Source organism: Phyllobates terribilis, unplaced genomic scaffold (genome assembly GCF_046119375.1).
Source record: "Phyllobates terribilis strain yellow unplaced genomic scaffold, ASM4611937v1 Scaffold_2__4_contigs__length_985480577, whole genome shotgun sequence".
Classification (NCBI taxonomy): domain Eukaryota; kingdom Metazoa; phylum Chordata; class Amphibia; order Anura; family Dendrobatidae; genus Phyllobates; species Phyllobates terribilis.
Window position 1 is genome coordinate 321,721,340 of NW_027362762.1, and position 19,372 is coordinate 321,740,711.

The 19,372-nt window shown below is 43.3% G+C and overlaps 1 long non-coding RNA gene across 1 annotated transcript in view; it reads left to right on the plus strand.

The window, feature by feature from the left end:
* LOC141207142 (uncharacterized) overlaps positions 1 to 19,372 on the plus strand; it is a 241,674-nt gene that overhangs the window by 101,164 nt on the left and 121,138 nt on the right. Inside the window, exon 3 of the long non-coding RNA XR_012277569.1 lies at positions 5,463 to 5,540. This is a non-coding gene — a long non-coding RNA (uncharacterized lncRNA). The remainder of the gene's footprint in view (positions 1 to 5,462; positions 5,541 to 19,372) is intronic.

Sequence of the window (19,372 nt, forward strand, 5' to 3'; positions counted from 1 at the left end):
CATTCATCCAGAAACGTATTTAACAGGTCAAACACTGAAGTTGGTTGAGAGAGGTTGGCTCCTAATCCCGACTCTAGTTCATCCCAAAAGTGCTCAATGCAGTTGAGGTCAGATCTCTGAAGGGTCAGTCAGGCACATTCCCCAAACTGTTCCCACAAATTTAGGAACAGAACATTATTTAAAATGTCTTGTTATGCTGAACCTTTACGGCTTCCCTTCACTGGAGCTAAAGGCCCTAAGCCATCCTCTAAAGAACAACCCCATAGCAAATTCCTTATTTCACCAAACTTTACAGTTGAAACAATATAGTCAGGCAGGTAATATTCTCCTGGCACTCACCAAACCCAGATTCATCCATTAGACTAGCAGAGAGAGGTGCATAATTCATATAAGACCAAAAAAAATAGGCATTTGTATATAAAAGTTGAAGTAGGACCCAATGTTTCAAAAGAGAAAAAATCTGCCTATATATTCAGTTGAGTAAATAAATAAACTCGCCATAATGTTTATCTGCTGTAATGTTACAAATTGCGCCCAGACGTAAAGTTGGGACTGCACATAAAGTTTTCTATAACTCAACACAGTTGACATAGCATAACGATGGTTAATAGATCACTAAATGTACTCACTTATGGTCTCGCCAGGGGTCAGTGTTTGTGTGTAGTGAAGGGTGATTTCTGATATATAATCCATCTAGGTCTTCTCAAAACATGAGGACTCCTCATAGTGTATCTCTATCCGGCAAATGGAGGTGCTCTGGCTGGCAGTGTTGCTCCAAAAGTTAAAGAAGCACTCCTCCCATCAAAGTTTTTATCCTCAAAATATTGCAGTCATCATATAATATGGCACAATGCACTTACAATTGCTAATTTTGCCTTTCTACCCAGCTAATTTTTCTCTTTTTCTGCTCTATGTAAAATCAGGAAGTTTCTTGTCCCTGCAAAAATCATTCCCCTTTTCAACTCCTGACCCAGATGCTCCACACCTCCACCTGCCAGGGACTTTTCCAGTGACTCATACAGGGAAAATTGACATCCTGCTTCTACATAGAGCTTAAAAGGATTCAGCTAGTCAGTTTTTAATTATGTGACATCATAGAGCTAATGGAAACAGGAAGAATTAGCTGGGTAGAAAGGCAAAATGAGCAATTGTATAAGTACACAGTGCCTTATAATATGAAGATTGCAATATAATAAGATGACAAAAATTTTGATGGGAGGAGTGCTTCTTTAAAGAACATGACTGACTGCTTGTGTGTAAGAAAGTGAGCAGAAAGTACAGAAAATGTTTATATATAATTTCTGTACAAAGCGTGATGTCACATTAGCTAGCTCAGCACTCAGTGACGCAGCTTCGAAACTTTACATGGTCTGCTACTTCATGCCTGATTTATTGTGGCTCCTAAATGCTTAATATTTTCAATCATACTTCTTATATATTGCATATATTGAGTATTTAAACCCATTTATTTTAATGGTGACATCCTATTATACCACGCTCAAATTCAGTTAGCTCTTTAGACAACCCATTCTTTCACAAATGTTAGTAATGTAAGACTGCATAGTTAGATGCATCATTTCACTAACCTATGGCAATAGTACTATGAAATAAGTGGATCAAACAAAATTCGAATTTGCCTGTCTGCACAGATTTTCTCAGGAAATTTGATTTGAAGCAAAGTTATTCTCCATAAATTTAATGTCCCTCTTTATGCACTGGGGTCTGTCAAGACCCAAGAGCATAATAAAATTATGCTGCTCTTCCAAATTCTCTCAATGTTCAGTGAAATACTACAATTCCTGCTTCATTGAGTGGTCAATTCATGTGATGACCGCTGGAACCGTCAAGCAGAGCTATATCCTGATAGCGAAAGTATTACATGCTGTTAGGATTGAGCATGCTACAGTGCTTTATAATTTTTATTTTTATAATTAATGGGTTTGCCCAGGTTTGTAATGAAAGTGACTGCAGACTTCTGAATTTTCACAGTGTGCATACCTCATTCTGTCAGGTTCTCCCATATTGGCAGCAAGAGTGAGCGGTCATGTGACTGCAAGTATGTGATCTGCATACTTCTGGCCACATTCAGACTAGAATTGAGTGATGTCACTCAATACAAGTGATTTGAGCGATGTCACTCAATACAAGTGAATTGAGCAAGGTAGTGCATGTCTAGTCTGCATGTGTCTGACACATATGCAAATCACATACTTGCTGTTACATGACCTTCCGCTCTCACCGCTCACAAAGAATCCTGACAACATACAGTGCACACTATGTGAGGATTCAAAAGTCTTCTGTCACAAAGAGTGACTGCAGACTTTCAGCACAAACCTGGACAACCCCTTTAATGCTCCTAAAGTAAGTACTAATGTTATAACACTTAAATTGTCAAATGCACAATATTTTGTTAGCATGGCCATGTATTACATAATCTTACAAGTTATAGATTGTTAAATGTGTACAAGATCTGAACCAATAACAGCACAGAAATACATCACCAAAACCACTCAAATACAGGAATATATCACCAGAACCATGAGCAGTACAGAAACACAACATCACAACCACCATCAGTACAGAACTACATCACCAGAACCACCATCAGTGCAGAAATACATTAACAGAACCACCATAAGTACATAAATACATCACCTGAACAACCAGAAGTACATGAAAACATCACCAAGCTTAGTATTGCGATCAATTGTAATGTCAAATCAACCCCATATACGATTGTATCGCATGAACTTACAACTCCCAGTATGTCCTTAACAATAATGAGTAGATGCTGGGAGTTGTTATCAGTCATCATTAGACTGAGGACAATACAGGAAGCACAGCTCTTATGAGATGCAGGCAGCATCACAAATTAACATTTACAAACAGTTACTTTATTGATGACATCTTCTCTGTTTGGAATCGTTCTTTTCCTTTTCTTCTCCATCTTGTCCAGATGCTATGCTATGACTTTTCACATCTACAGCTTGTCTCTGCAGACTTCCATCTTCCGCTGTGTTCAGCAGAATACCCAGACATGATGCCTGCATGATTATAATGCAGCATGATTATAATGTTCCTGAATAAAAATATCTGCCCTACTTTGCACCATTGAAAAAAAAAATTATTCCTTACTGTTCTACCTGCACAAAATAAGACTCCCACACTGTCATTTGTATGGTAAATACTCTCCACAATGTCCTCTCTTTTCTTTATTGGACCCCCTCTTCACACTGTCTCCTAATACTATGTTCCCCTATATTATCCAGTCTCTCTACTGTACACCCTCCTCACAGTCCCCCACTCTGTATACTGTCCTTTCCATATTGTGCCCTCACATTGTCCAGCTATGCTTCCCCCTTTTAATACTGCCCCCACACTACCCTGTCTCTATACTGTGGTCCCTCACACATTTCTTCCCCATACTATCCCCTCACACATTTCTCTTCCATACTATCCCTTCATGCTATGCTCCACCCCTACTGACTCCTGACATATTTCTCCCCATTCTGTCCCTTCACACTTTCCTACACCCTCCTCATACTGTCTCCTCACACATTTCCCCCTGCTCCCCATACTGTCTCCTAACACACCCCTCCTTGCTCCCCATACTGTCTGCTCACAAATCCCCTTCTGCTCTCCACACTGTTTTTTCACACATTTACCTGCTCCCAATACTATCTCCTCACACACTTCCCTCCACCCATACTGCCTCTTCAAACACCTCCTCTCCCCATACTTTCTCAAGATTCCCCAATAAAATTTTGGTTTCTTTATCTTTAATAGAGCACTTACCATACCAACTTTCACAGCCAATGCGAAGCAGGAGAATGACGTCAGCATGAAAGATACAAGCACAACTGAATTCAGGAAGCCAGTTTGTTACATCTTCTCTGAGCCAGCTTTTGGCTTGACAGAAATCACAGAATGCAGCTGAATCCCACTCCGAGGGCAGTAAAATGTAGCCGCCTGGGAGAAATTTCAAACTGCCAGATCAATGTTCTATACGGAACAGTTAGAGGATTTGGGAATGTTTAGCTTGCAAAAGAGAAGACTGAGAGGAGACTTAATAGCTGTCTGCAAATATCTCAAGGGCTGTCACATTGTAGAAGGATCATCTTTATTCTCATTTGCACAAGGAAAGACTAGAAGCAATGGGATGAAACTGAAAGGGAGAAGATACAGATTAGATATTAGAAAAACTTTTTGACAGTGAGGGTGATCAATGAGTGGAACGGGCTGCCATGAGAGGTAGTGAGTTCTCTTTCAATGGAAGTCTTCAAACAGAGGCTGGACAGACAACAGTCTGAGATGATTTAGTAAATTCTGCATTGAGCAGGGGGTTGGACACGATGACCCTGGAGGTCCCTTCCAACTCTCACATTCTATGATTCTATGATCAGATGACGGCCTTCCTGCCAGAAGCACCCGGAGAAAATGGCCTCGCCTGCCCCCCTCTAGATACGACCCTGTTCACTGTCACCCGTCCAGTCCTCGCCACATCTTTTGATCACTGCTATTCAGAGAATTCTGTGCAAACGAGCAAAATGTCACGGCGTCATGATGACACAATGTACATCATGACCTTACACCTGCTTGCACAAAACCGTTCCTGGCCTCAACAGAGCTGAAAGCCCTGGAAGAGTGTGAGACTCCCAGGCATATGAGCTTGAGCAGTAGTGATAAGATGTGGTGAGGAACGGACAGGTGGCATTGCGGAACGGAGAGTGCAAAGAGCAGAGCATTAAGGTGAGTATAAGGATTTTTTTTATTTTTTAACCATTTAATGAAAAATAGTGGTCAGAAACGGACATTTCACTGAATCCACGAGGAAGTGAATTAAAAAACATCTGTATTTTGGTTAATGCGATTTTTGTAAAATTTTAGTAGAATTCAAATCCACCCTAATACATTCACTGTACTGTATATCACTGCAAATTTATATTGCACAGCATTAAATACCTTTTAAACTTTTTAGTATAAGGGGTTGTTTTTACATTTTGGGCTTCTGGTAGCCAGGGCATCTTTCACACTTTTGACATGTACAAATAAATTCTAAATTACAAAATAAAAAACTGATATTAAAGCAAAATTTAAATATATTTTCAGTAAGTAGACACCTGGCACATGGTCAAAATGCCACTCAGTAATTTATACATGCCGATAGCTTCATGCAATACTGTGTCAAAATAATTTTTTTCATAAAAAATGCATAAATATTGATATTAGTGGCTAAAAGTGTAACCTGTACAGAAAATTAGATGCATGACACATCCTCAGTATAAAACTTTAACAAGTGCAAAGTTCATATATACTACTTAACGAGTGTGAGCACTTCTGTGTATGGGAGAACTGGGCAAGAGAGCTGCTGGCCAAACGATCGACCTAACTTTTGTTCAGATGACAGCCATCCACAGTGTATGGGGAGCTTAAGAAAGACATTGTCACTTATTTTTTTTCAGAAACAGCACTACACCTGTCCATGGGTTGTCCTTGGTAATGCAACTGTTTAACGCCTCGTTCAGAAATTCGTGTTGCACGTACGTATTCTATCCGTTTTTTTCACATGTATCCATTATAATCTATATTGCTAATCACATGCCCATATTTTTCATGGACCGTTTGTCCTTGCAAAACAAAAGGAGACATGTCCACTTTGTTCCTGCAGCAAGGTTGACGAGGGTCAATACAAGTCTATGCATCCATGAAAAACACATAAAGTAAACGGATGGCACCCATGTGCCATCTGTGTGCCATCTATGTTTAACATTGCAAAGTATAGAAGAAGCTTTGTAATTTCTTTCTTTCTTTATCCATCCTTGAAAAATACTGATGACCCACTGATGGTAAAAAAGGGCACACTTTTGCAAAACACTGATGACACAGTAACAGTTTTTCAGAGATGTGTGTTTAAGCACGGACGTGTGAATGGGGCCTAATTGAATAAATATGTTGAAGATATGGTAGCGACCTGTGCATAGGTATGACATTGTTTTAAAAAAAAATATTAAGCAAACTTTTTCCAATTTTGTACAAACTGTTAAAACCACAACTGAATCCTGCTTTGGTCAACAGAATGGAGCAGTGCTGTCATTAGCCATCTTGGAGTCTGCATAGAAGATTCTTTGCTACTGTCAGTAACTTTGATGCATGAAGATTGTTCTAAGAAAAAAATTTTTGTTACGCCTTCAATTATAATCTAGTTTGCCTCTTTCCAGGGTTTGTTTTGAAACTCAGGAGCTCATTTAACTGGTTCCTTCAACCAACATTTTAGAAAGGGCTTTTGCGTGAGACAGACCCATTTTGACTGTTTTGTGGATAGTCAAAGTCACCGATATAGGAAGTTATGTCAGCTGGATAGACAATAAAATACAGAAGGGTCTGAAAGGTAAATGTAAAATAACCAGGGGAAACGTTTTAATTATAAATAGATTACATAAAAGTGTTTTTTAACCCCTTTCTGACGTGGTCAGTAATAGTACGTTGCACTTGCCCGGGCCTATTGGACCAGGTACGTACTATTACGCATCACGAGATCGCGCCCGCACACAAGCGGTGCGGGGTGATCGCCGCCGGGTGTCAGCTGATTGTCACAGCTGACATCCGGTGCTATGTGCTAGGAGCGGTCCTGTACCGCTCCTAGCACATTAATTCCTGAAATGCTGTGATCAAAGTCAATCGCAACATTCCGGGAGCAAGGGGAAGTAAGCGCTGCTTACTTACCTCTTCTCCGGCATCCCGTGTTGTCTGTGCCGGGTCCCGGTGGTTGTCACCAGACAGCAGGAAGTTAGCTAGATCGTGCTTAGTGCGCGGCCTAACTAACTTGTGAACTTGTGTGTGCAGGGCTGCAGCCTGCATATCATAGAGATGCTGCTGCAGCATTTCTATGCTATGCAAGCGATCTGGGTTAAAAAAGTGAAAGTCCCATAGTGGGACAAAGTGTAAAAGTAAAAAAAAGAATAATTTTTTTAAAAAATATTTAAAAAAAAAAGGAAAAATAATCCCCAAAAAATAAAATTATAGTGTACCCATAAATAAATATTATTCTGAAAAAAAAAAAAAAAAAAAACAAATAAAAGTACACATATTTGGCATCGCCCCTTTAGTGAAAAAAAAAAAAAAACGAAGCAAAAATTGATGCTTAATCATCATACTGCCAAACAAAAAAATGGAATAAATCGCGATCAAAAAGACAAACTTAAACAACGTCAACTTGTACCGCAAAAAAACTAGCCACCATACAATCCCATCAGCCAACAAAATTAAAAAGTTATAGCCCTTGGAACAAAGTGAAAAAAATTATTATTTTTTTTTTTCTATAAAACAGTTTTAATTGTGTAAAAGCGCCTAAACATAAAAAAACTATATAAATGTGGTACCGCTGTAAACGTACTGACCTGAAGAATAAATCTGCCTTATCTATTTTACCACACGCGGAATGGCATAAAAAAAATAAAAAAAAACAATTCCGGAATTGTTGGTTTTTGTTTATTCTGCCTCCCAAAAATCGGAATAGAAAGTGATCAAAAAATGTCATTTGCCCAAAAATCGTACCAATAAAAACATCAACTTGTCCCGCAAAATACAAGCTGCCACATGACTCTGTCAGCAAAAATATGGAAAAATTATAGCTCTCAAAATATGGCGATGCAAAAACTAGACTTTGCAAAAAAAATGTTTTTTTAGTGTGTGACAGCTGTCAATCATTAAAAACCCGATATGAATCTGGTATCACTGTAATCGCAAAGACACAAAGAATAAAGTTGTCTAATCACTTATACTGCACGAGGAACGACGTAAAAAATAAACTCTAGGGTTAGGGTTGTGTTAGGGTTAGTTTTAGGGTTGTGCTAGGGTTAGGGTTGTGCTAGGGCTAGAGTTAGGGTTGGGCTAGGGTTAGGGTTGAGCTAGGGTTAGGGTTGGGCTAGGGCTAGGGTTGTGCTAGGGTTAGGTTTGTGCTAGGGTTAGGGTTGTGCTAGGGTTAGGGTTGTGCTAGTTCTAGGGGTGTTAGGGTTGTGCTAGGGTTAGGGTTGTGCTAGGGTTAGGGTTGTGCTAGGGTTAAGGTTGGTCTATGGTTAGGGTTGTGCTAGGGTTAGGGTTGAGCTAGGGTTAAGGTTGGGCTAGGGTTAGGGTTGGGCTAGGGTTAGGGTTGTGCTAGGATTGGGGTTAGGGTGGGGTTGGGATTTTTTCAAAAGCAAAGAAAAAATTTATGACGATATGGTGACTATTGTTGAGCGCAAGTGCTCGTTACTTGAGTTTGAATCAGGTGCTCAGGTATGCACCAAGTATCACAGGTGCTCGAGTGGCATGCTCGAGTCTCCGCCCCATATGTTGTGCAGCTGTTATGCAGCCAAAAAAACCTTGTGGAGATTGCCTGCCATGCACGAGCGATCCCAGCATGTTTTTATGGGTGTCCACGATACTTGGTGCATACCCGAGTACCCGATGCAAACTCAAGTAGCGAGCACTTGCGCTCAAGACTAATGGCAACTTATTCAATATGATGACCTGATGTTATCAAATTCTGTGTCGTACCTCTGGATTCAAAATGTTCACTATACCCCTTGATAAAATCCTTCAGGGGTGTAGTTTCCAAAATGGTGTGACTTGTGGGGGTGTGTGGGGGGTTTCCACTGTTTAAGCACATCAGGGGCTCCCAAAACGCAACATGACGTCCGCTTATTATTCAAGCAAATTTTACATTCAAAAGGTCAAATGGCGCTCCTTCCCTTCTGAACCCTGCCGTGCGCTCAAACAGTGGTTTTCCTCCACGTTTGGGGTATCGGCATACTTAGGAGAAATTGCACAACCAATTGCCTGGTGCAATTTCTCCTGTTACCCTTATGAAAATGCAAAATTGAAGGCTGAAAAACATTTTTGTTGGAAAAATGTGAAAATGTTATTTTTACGGCTCATTGTTATAAACTTCTGTGAAGCACCTGGGGGTTCAAGGTGCTCACCACACACCTAGATAAGTTCCCTGAGGGGTCTAGTTTCCAAAATGGTGTCACTTGTGGGAGGTTTACTCAGGAGAAATTGAACAACAAATTGCATGGTGCATTTTCTCCTGCTACCCTTATGAAAATTCAAAATTGGAGGCTGAAAAACATTTTTGTGGGAAAAATGTGAAAAGTTTATTTTTAAGGTAACTAGAAGGAATATAAAGCGCACATAGGGTCTTATCCGAGATAAAAGGAATATTTGTGAAAGATAATTCAAATTCACTCACCTATTAGGGTTGTGTAAGACACAACCACTATACTTAGCTTTGGCGGCTGCTGCAAACCCCGAAGCAATGATCCTTTGTTAGGTGAAGAGAATGGGGCATCAGACTGCGCTGCTTGCCTGTCAGAATAATGTACCAGAGGAATCCAAGTCGATGTAATGATGAAATAGACTTTATTTCTACGCGTTTCGTGGTGATCACACCACTTCCTCAGGACAGTCTATACACATACACATACAGGGTCTGTTATTTATAGCAAAAGAATGCACATGGAGACACCTCCCTTCAAAAAAATCACCACATCCAGTGGGCAGGGAATCAGACTAAATGCATGTATACACCGTAAAGCACACACAAAACAATTATAAAGCATAATAGAGTATTTCACTTAAACATTTAAAAATATAAAAGCAGATTTTTTTATTTTTTTTTAAATATATTAAAAAAGTAGTTAAATGAATAAACAAATTTTACAAGCTAGGGGAGTGCTTGAACCTATGATGTTGACCCATTCGTTCTTTGTCAGCACCCTGCTGCTGATGTTTTAAACCATTGAGCCATGGGTGAATTTGATTTGATCTCTTTATTTGGTGATAGTTTCACAAGAATCTATGAGATAAAAAAAATAAAATAAATAATAATAGTGGATAAAAGAAGCTCCAAAGCTCTTAGACTAGTTTAAAAGAAGGAATGTGCAATATTATGAGAAATTGCAGTTCGGTGATCCTTATAAACATCACGTAGCAATTGATGAGTCAAAACTAATGGAAAAAACGGGGGTTAGAACAAAGTAAGCAAAGACAAACCACAATGAAGGGATGAGACCCCTTCATAGAAAGAGCATATGTTTGTCAGTAACATTCATCATTACAAAATACAGAGAAAAAGGAGGTGGGTTATACAGAGGAACAAAGCAGAATCCATAGATATATCTCAATTAATTGAACAAATCAGTTGTTTCATTCAGTCCGTGTGGATTTATAGTGTTCAGCTTATGAATCCAAAAGATCTTTTTCCTGTTAAGAGTCTGGACTCGGTTGGAGGTCTCATGGGGGACATGATCAATGGTGATCACCCTAAAGGAGATCCTTTTATTGTGATATATCGCATAATGCCTAGAAAGGCCATGTTGTAAAAATCCTTCTTTTATATTATACCTGTGCGAATTTATTCTTCTATGTAGCTGTTGCGTTGTCCTTCCCACATATAATTTCTTACATTCGCATATAATGACATAGATGACGAAACTGGATTGGCAAGTCAAATGATATTTGATTTGGAACTCATCGGAATTTTCACTGTCCGATGAAAAAGTTTTTGCATTATGAATGATGCTGGAGCAACATAGGCATCTGGGGATGCCACATCTATAGGAGCCTTGTCTGGGCTTTTCTACAGAGGGATTAAAATCCTCTTTTTTCTTTAGCCGACTTGGGGCCAACATATTTTTTAATGTCAGGGCCCTTCGGAACGTTATCAGGGGATTGTTGGGTAGAAGCCTCCCCAATATGGGATCATTGAGAAGTATACCCCAATGTTTTTTCAGAACTAAATGAATTCTCTTGTTCTGGGCTGAAAAAGTGGTGATAAAATTAAAATTAAACGTAGTATTGGATGCTGATTTTTTTTTTTTTATTATTATTAGAGATTAAGTCTGTCTGTTCCATTTTTTTGCTTTCAGAGAATGCTCTCTGGATCAATTTTTTCGGGTAACTTCTTTCAAGAAATCTACGTGATAAAACTTTTGATTGGTTGATGAAATCTATGTCCATACTACAGTTCCTCTTAATTCTTTTGTATTGGTTGAGCGGAATATTCCTCAACCATTTATTGTAGTGTCCACTTTGATAATGGACATAACTGTTTGCATCCACAGGTTTAAAGTAGGTTCTTGTGTGAATTTCTTTATTGTCATGAAAGAAAGAGAGGTCAAGGAAGTCGACTGTGTCAGAGTTTACTACGGGGGTGAAACTCAAACCCCAGGTATTATCTTCAATGTTCCTGAGGAAGGAGCCCACATCATCCTTTGAATTATCATAAATAAAAAATAAATCGTCTATGTAACATTTGTAAATGATGATATTGGGTGTATGTATACTACTGTATATGAAGATGGACTCGAAGATGGCCATGAACAAATTTGCATAAGTTGGTGCCACCTTCGAGCCCATCGCGGTCCCAAGTATCTGATGGTATAAGGTATCTTGAAAAGTAAAGAAATTGTTATAAAGTATGAACTGCATGCTTTCATACAGAAAATCTTTTTGTATAGGTGTCAACCGTGGATCAATGTCTATGAACGTTTTGAAACACACCAGTCCCAAATCATGTGGGATACTGGAATAAAGGGCGGAAACATCCATGGAAATAAAAACAAATATGTTCTTCCATGGAATGCCCTTCGTAAGTCGGATTAAATGACTGGAGTCCCTCAAGTAACTGTGTAGTTGGTCTACATGTGTGTGCATCACTACATCCACATAATTAGCAATATTTGATGTCAGGGACCCTATCCCTGAAATTATGGGTCTCCCACGGGGTCTTTCAGCATCCTTATGGATTTTGGGGAGGTGATAGAAGAAGGCAATCGGTGGATTAACAACTCTTAGAAAATTTTCTCTGATTTGTTCAGAATATTCTGTTTATCCGCTTTTGATATTAAAGCATTATAACTAGTGTTGAGCCACCCCCGTAGTGTTCGAGTTCGGTTCGGTTCGTCGAACACCCGTGTGTTCGCCGAACTGTTCGTCGAACTGTTCGTCGAACACCTTCGAACACCGTTAAAACCAATGGCAGGCAAACAAAAACACATAGAAACACATAGAAAACACCTTCAAAGGTGTCCAAAAGCTGACAAACTGCTCAGAAGACACAACTAACACATGGAAAAGTGACAAGTACATATAGTCATGCGAAAAGAAAAGAGGTGGAGGAGTAAAAGGAGGGGGAGACACAGATATAGGCATGTCATGCCCTTCTAAAATCCAAAAAGTGAGAAGCCGAGACGGCCAGTCCGCTCCTGCCCGTGCCACCTCCGTGTCGCCGGGTTTGTGCCAGAGCCGCGGTGAACCCTGACGGCCAGCCCCCCTCTCCCAATACTGGTGCCTGTCCGCTGGTGGGTCGAGAGAGCCCCCCTGTGGTGGAGGCAGCTCTAAGCTTTTTAATTTAAATTGTCCCTCTAATTTGAATGAATACACTTTAAATCCATTTACAAGGATCTATTGGAGGGCAAGTCTCATGCCAGCAGCCGCGTAATTCCAGCTCCAGTAGCGTCCACTAAAGCTGCTGCAGTTAAAAAGCTTTTATAAGGATCGAGCTCGGCTGTCCACCGCAAGGCATCCTAGTGCCAGTCCCAGCCCCTATGCCTTGGGGTGCCTCCTGATGCTCTTCACTGAGTATCCCGTGGTCCCGAAGCATTTCCTTTGAAAAAATTAAGTGTCCAAACTACAGGTGATGTAGCTTGCTTAACAGCCGGGATAATCCGCTGACTAGCAGACACTGCTACTAGGCACAAAGTATTTCCTGGGCTAGATGCAGTTAAAAATTTGTAAGTAGATACTCTCGTTGGATGCTGAGAAAGCATTCCATAGAGTCTCCTGGCACGCCATATATGATTCTCTTAAAAAGCTTGGGGTAGGGGTCTAGGGGACCCTTTTATAGCCAAAATCACGGCCCTGTATCACAATACGTCACCTAGGCTGAAGATAAATGGAACTGTAGCACCGAGGGCTCGGTTGCTACAGACGTATTGCACCTCACCCAGAGGTGTGATATCTCACTCTCAGATAAGGATGGAGTGTGGATCAGGACCCGACACCTGCATGCATTACACCACATTGCCGTGGGGCAGGGCGACCAATATGCCCCTGAGATGGGCACGACAGTCCCTGTCCCTGGCTGGAGTGGGGGGAGGGAACACTGAGGAAGGGGAACCCTGCAGTGCAGGAGCAGGTTGGAAGCAGTTCCTGGGTGCATTGAGAAGGGAGTATAAAAGGTGGGCACCATCTTAGTTCAGTGCAGAGAAGTCTGAGCAGAAGTGGCAGGGAGCAGGGGCTCTGCATGAGCTCTGCTCCGGAGGCGGGCCTAGTAACAGAGGCCCAGGCCTGCAAGAGGGAGAAGGAAGGAAGAGGAGCGGAGAAGGCTCCAGGAACGAGGAATGAAGGGATCCCAGGGGTGCGGACGGGCGAGTCGCCACCGCACGCCCGAATCCACCTGCGTGGAGGGGTCAGGCCAAAGGGAGAGACCGGTCCCCGAACTAGTGGAGGCAGGAAACGACCCTCAGCTAGAAACCGGAGGCTCTGACATTTTATGTGGCGCAGCCCCTTGCTCCACCCGCTAGGAAGGCACCACATAGGGTCAGGGAAACTGGCGCCAAGTTTACCAAGAGGAGGCCCGAGGCAGCCGGACAGAAGTGTTGGTAAGAAAGGCCAGACAAAGGACACACAAAGGGGGTCCTGTGAAGCGCTCCAAAGTTATCTGGGAGTTGTCTGAGCCCCTCACCTGGTGAGCACAGTACGACGTGGGCAGCCGTTACCTGCAGACGTGGTCTGGATAATAAGAACTGTGAGTAAAGGCCCTGAACTGCATCACTGACTCCATGTCGTTACTGCTGCTGCCCTGCACCATCACCCCCATCCTCCGCATACACTGCCCTGAGGCTATACTCCTCCCGTGGGGAGTTATGCTACGCTCTGCTGCACCCACAACACCAGCCTTAGCGGTCTGCCCTGTAGCGGCGGTTCACTCTGACCGCAATCCACGGGTGGCGTAGTCGGACATTTAAACATCAAAACCAAATAAATAGTTCCGCCACTGGTTTGACCGCCCTGAGCCACGGAACCGGATCGCTGCCACGAAGACTACAACCACCAGCATCCACCAAAAAGGGTCCGGCTCCGGGTGTCCCAAGGCCCAGGGGGTGCGTCAGAACATTTTCATCACCTTTCACAATCACCAATGGGACAAGGCAGGGATGTCCTCTGTCCCCTCTCTTATACATCCTAGTGACGGAGCACCTGCTCTCATCAATTCGCCATAACCCCAATATTAGGTGGATTGAGGTGGGAGGCACCGAGTACAAGTGCTCTCTATTTGCTGATGATGTCCTAGTATATATCACTCAATCACATATATCCATCCCTGCTGTTATGGCTGAAATAGATCACTTTGTTACATGGTAAAATTTTAAAATCAATGCAGCGAAGTCTGAGGCCCTCGATGTCTCCCTCCCTAAATCCATATAGGATTCCATCCAGTCCAACTTTCCCTTTGCCTGGCCCTCACAGGGTATCAAATACTTAGGAATTCCTATTCATAGAGACCTCTCCCATCTATGTTATCTTAATTTTGGGCCCTTTATTGAACAATTCCATACAGACCACGGTTGGCAAGTTAGAACTGTAAGATTCACTATGTGAACCACTGGTGTTTTGTGGAAAAGCACATGTACACCGCGTTCCAAATTATTATGCAAAAAGTGTTTAGGAGTGATAAGGGAAGAATTTGTTTGTTTGTCAGTTAAGCTCATTGATGGTGATGTGTGTCAGGGCTCTTTATATCACTGTAAGCAATTGCAGACACCTGTGCTAATTAGTTTGGCAGGTGTGTCCAATGAAAGGCAAGACTACTTAAGAAGGCTCTCTCACATTATTAAGCAGCCTACATTTTCTGCCAAAATGGGAAAGAAAAAGGATGTGTCGGCTGCTGAGAAGCAACAAATTGTGGAGTGTTTAGGTCAAGGCATGACTACAATCAACATTGTGCGATGATCAGGATGAAGTGTCTTGGCAATCAAGAAGTATGTAGCTGATTCACAGTACACACGTGTGTGTGCTGATAAGGGCAAATTGAGGACTCTTTCCTACAGGCAATTACGTCAGGTTGAAAGAGCAGCGGCAAAAAAGCCTTGTCATAGCAGCAGACAAGTTTTTGAAGCTGCTTGTGCCTCCAACTTCCCCCGAACAACAAGATGCAGGGTCCTTCAGAGGTTTGCAGCTGTGCATACGCCATCCTGTCGACCTCCTCTATCCACTTCACACAAGCAGAAACGGCTCCAGTGGGCCAAACATTACATGAAGACTGATTTCAAAACTGTTTTGTTCACGGATGAGTGCCGTGCAGCGCTCGATGGTCCAGATGAATGGAGTGGAGGATGGCTGGTTGATGGACACCCCACGCAAACACGGCTACAGCGCCAACAAGGAGGAGGTGGAGTAATGTTTTGGGCTGGAATCATGGGGAGAGAGATTGTCGGCCCCTTTAGGATCCCTGAAGGCGCTAAAGATGAACTCCATAATGTATGTGGATTTTCTCAAACAGCACTTCCTGCCATGGTTCAAGAAGAAGAACCGTGTATTTCACAGCAAGATCATTTTTCTGCATGATAATGCACCATCTCATGCTGCACATAAAACATCTGCATCTCTGGCTGATATGGGCATAAAAGGGGACAAACTTATGGTGTGACCCCCATGCTCCCCTGACCTCTACCCCATTCAGAACCTTTGGAGCATCATTAAAAGGAGTGTCTATGATGGCGGGAGGCAGTTCACATCTAAGCAACAGCTCTGGGAGGGTATTCTGTCCTCATGCAAAACAATTGAAGCAGAAACCATCCAAAACCTGACAAATTCAATGGACGAGAGAGTTCAGAAGCTCCTTTCGAACAAGGGGTCCTATGTGAAAATGTAACATCACCTAGAATAAAGTTTTGAGTTGAAAACTGTTTGATTTCAGTTTCTAACAATCTGCTAATGCTTATAATTTCAAAAATGACCATTTTTTTGGTCTTTATTAAAATGAAAAGGTTGATCGAAAAGTTTGGGGGATCTAAGAGTGTGGCAACCCAGTAGTCATGATTACTTCGAATTCTGACAATATGAGGGTCATGCTGCAGGTAGTGCAGCAAGAAGGCACTTATGTGTCTTGCGCATCTCGGAGCCCCAAAATTATTTTCCGGGCTAGATGCAGCTAAAAATTATTTTTAATTTTAAATCTGGTGAAGCTTATTATAGATGGCCTAATAGGATCAGTGCTGCACACTGCTACAAAGCCCAAATTATTTTCCAGTCAAGATACAGATAAACATGATTAGTAATTTGAAAGCTTAAAACGGTTGGTAGAGTGATTTTAACCAATCATCAAGCTTTTACTCTCCCCAGGATGACACAGGGGTAGAAAAGTCGTTTCGGATCCATGATTTGTTCATCTTTATGAACGTGAGTCTGTCTACATTATCAGTGGAGAGCCGCGTGCGCCTATCTGTCAGCACACCACCAGCAGCGCTGAACACACGTTCAGACAGAACGCTGGCTGCGGGGCATGACAAGATCTCCAAGGCGTAAGTGGCTAGCTCCGGCCATTTATCCAGATTGGAAGCCCAAAAAGAGCAAGGGTCCAGTGACACAGTCGTGGCTTCAATGTTTACTTGGAGATACTCCTGTACCATCGTCTCTAGGCGTTGACTATGTGTCAGACTTCTTGTCTCCTGTGGCCTTGCAAAGGATGGGCTAAAAAAGTGGTGAAATGATTCCGCAAAATTGATGTTACCAGCAGATACTGTGGTTCTGTTACAGTTTGAGTGCTGAACACTTGACGGTCCCACGGTTGGCAAGTTGGAACTGTGAGATTCACTACGTGCACCACTGGTATTTTGTGGAAAAGCACATGTAAGATTCTGCAACAGTCTCTGCTGATACTCCTGCATGCGTGCATCCCTTTCTATGGCAGTAATAATTTCTGCAAATTTACTTTTGTACCGGGGATCTAACATTGTGGCAACCCAGTAGTCAGGATTATTTCTAATTCTCACAATTCGAGGGTCATGTTGCAGGTAGTGCAGCAAGAAGGCACTCATGTGTGTTGCGCATCCAGGAGCACCAAGTCCCTGTTGTGTTGGTGGCGAGGTAACAATCATGCTTCCTTCCTCTGTCCTCTCCCCCCAACCTCGCACAACAGAAATGTGATCAAGGTCTCCCTCATCTGATGAGTCTTCCATCAGTTCGTCCTCCACTTCTTCCTGGGCTCCTGCACCTTCCTCACTAGTTTGGCTGCTACCATGCGCCCTGGTAAAATCATCTCCCCCACCCTCACATGCCTGCCGCCTTGGTGCTGCCGACCGTCTGGACCTTGCAGATGTTAGCCCTTCCGCATACAACTCCTCCTCCTCTACTTCCTCCACCTCCTCTTGTGCCACCACCTGACTCCGAATTCTGTTTAACATGTGCTCCAGCATGTAAATCACCGGAATAGTCATGCTGATAATGGCATCGTCAGCACTAAACATCTTCGTCGCCATTTCAAAACTGTGCAGAAGGGTGCATAGGTCCCTGATCTGAGACCACTCCTCCAGCGTGATTTGCCCCACCTCTGAATCTCGTTGGCCCAGGCTATACGTCAGAACGTATTGCACCAGGGCTTGTCGGTGCTGCCACAGTCGCTGCAACATGTGCAGAGTTGAATTCCACCGGGTAGGCACATCGCATTTTAGCCGGTGAAGTGGCAGGCCCAACGACTTCTGTAGAGATGTAAGTCGCTGAGCTGCGGGATGCGAACGGCGGAAGTGAGCACACAGCGACCGTGTCCTCTGCAGAAGGCCATCTAGTCTGGGATAGTGGGCTAAAAATTGCTGGACAACCAGGTTCAACACGTGAGCCATACAAGGCACGTGTGTGACATTGCCCCGGCGAAGGGCCGCACCCAGGTTTGCAGCATTGTCGCACACGGCCTTCCCTGGTTTCAGGTCCAGTGGAGACAACCATTCATGAAATTGGTTCTCCAGAGCTGACCACAACTCCTCAGCTGTGTGACTCACATTTCCCAGACATTTCAATGTAAAAACCGCCTGATGACGTTGAGCCCTACTGCCAGCATAGTAAGGAGGTGTGCAGGATCCCTTCTGCGCAGTTAGAAAGCTTGTGGCATGACCAGACAGGCTTTGGGTGCAGGTGGAAGACCGAGAGGAGGTTGAGGAGGCAGAAGCAGTGGAGGAACTTTGACATAAAGAGGATTGACGCACAACTCGTGGGGACGGCAAGACTTGGACAGCAGCCCCTTGTCCTGCTGTCACCATAGTTACCCAGTGCCCAGTCAGTGACATGTAACGCCCCTGTCCATGCCTACTCGTCCAAGTGTCTGTGGTGAAATGCACCCTGTCACACACAGAGTTTCTCAAAGAAGCGGTGATGTTGTGTGCGACATGCTGGTGGAGCGCAGGCACACCTTTCTTTGAGAAGTAGTGCCGACTGGGCATCTGGTACTGGGGCACTGCGACGGACATAAGGTCTCGAAAATCCTCTGTGTCCACCAGGCGGAAAGGCAGCATTTCTGTAGCCAAGAGCTTGCAGATGGTGAAATTCAACCTCTTAGCTTTCTCATGGCTAGGAGGAAATGGTCTTTTACTTGTCCACATCTGAGGGACCGAGGGCTGGCTATTGTGCTTAGACGGGGTTGATAAGGGTGTCCCCGGCAAACTGCCGGTCTGTGAGGAAGATGCAGGCGGACATGTTAGGTTGCCTTGATCCAAAGGTGGTGCTATCGATGTCGGACAGCGCTCAAGACCAGCTGGTGTTACCACCTCCAAAGAAAATGATGACCTGCCAATCACGCTGGCTGTTGCGGGTAAAGAGGTGGCAGGTCTGCGCCCCAAAACAGGTGTGACTGCTGTCCCCCCAGTCACAGAGGATGAAGAGGCCGCGGATGCACAAGATATGGCAGACGGTGGTTGGCCCGGCCGGCTAGGCCGCATTGTAGCACACTGAGCTTCCCACTGCAACTTATGCTTCATGTCCATGTGCCGGTTCATGCATGAAGTACTCAAACTATGTATTTTTTGGCCTCTACTTAGCTTTTGCTGACAAATGTTACAGATAACACGAGTTGGGTCATCTTTATCGATCTGAAAAAATGCCCAGGCTATGCAAGGCTTAGCACCCATGCGACCTGAAGAGCCACCACGACTTGTGGTGAGAGGCAGAGTTGTGTTTGAGAATGCAGTTGTTGACGTGCTTCCAGTACTACGTCTCTGTCCAGGAAGGCGCAACCTGACCTCGTCGTCACTAGCATCTTCCTCCACCTCCTCTGCTGACCTCATCTCTTGGCTGACTGTGGGTTGACAGTAAGTGGGATCTCCGACCTCATCATCATCAC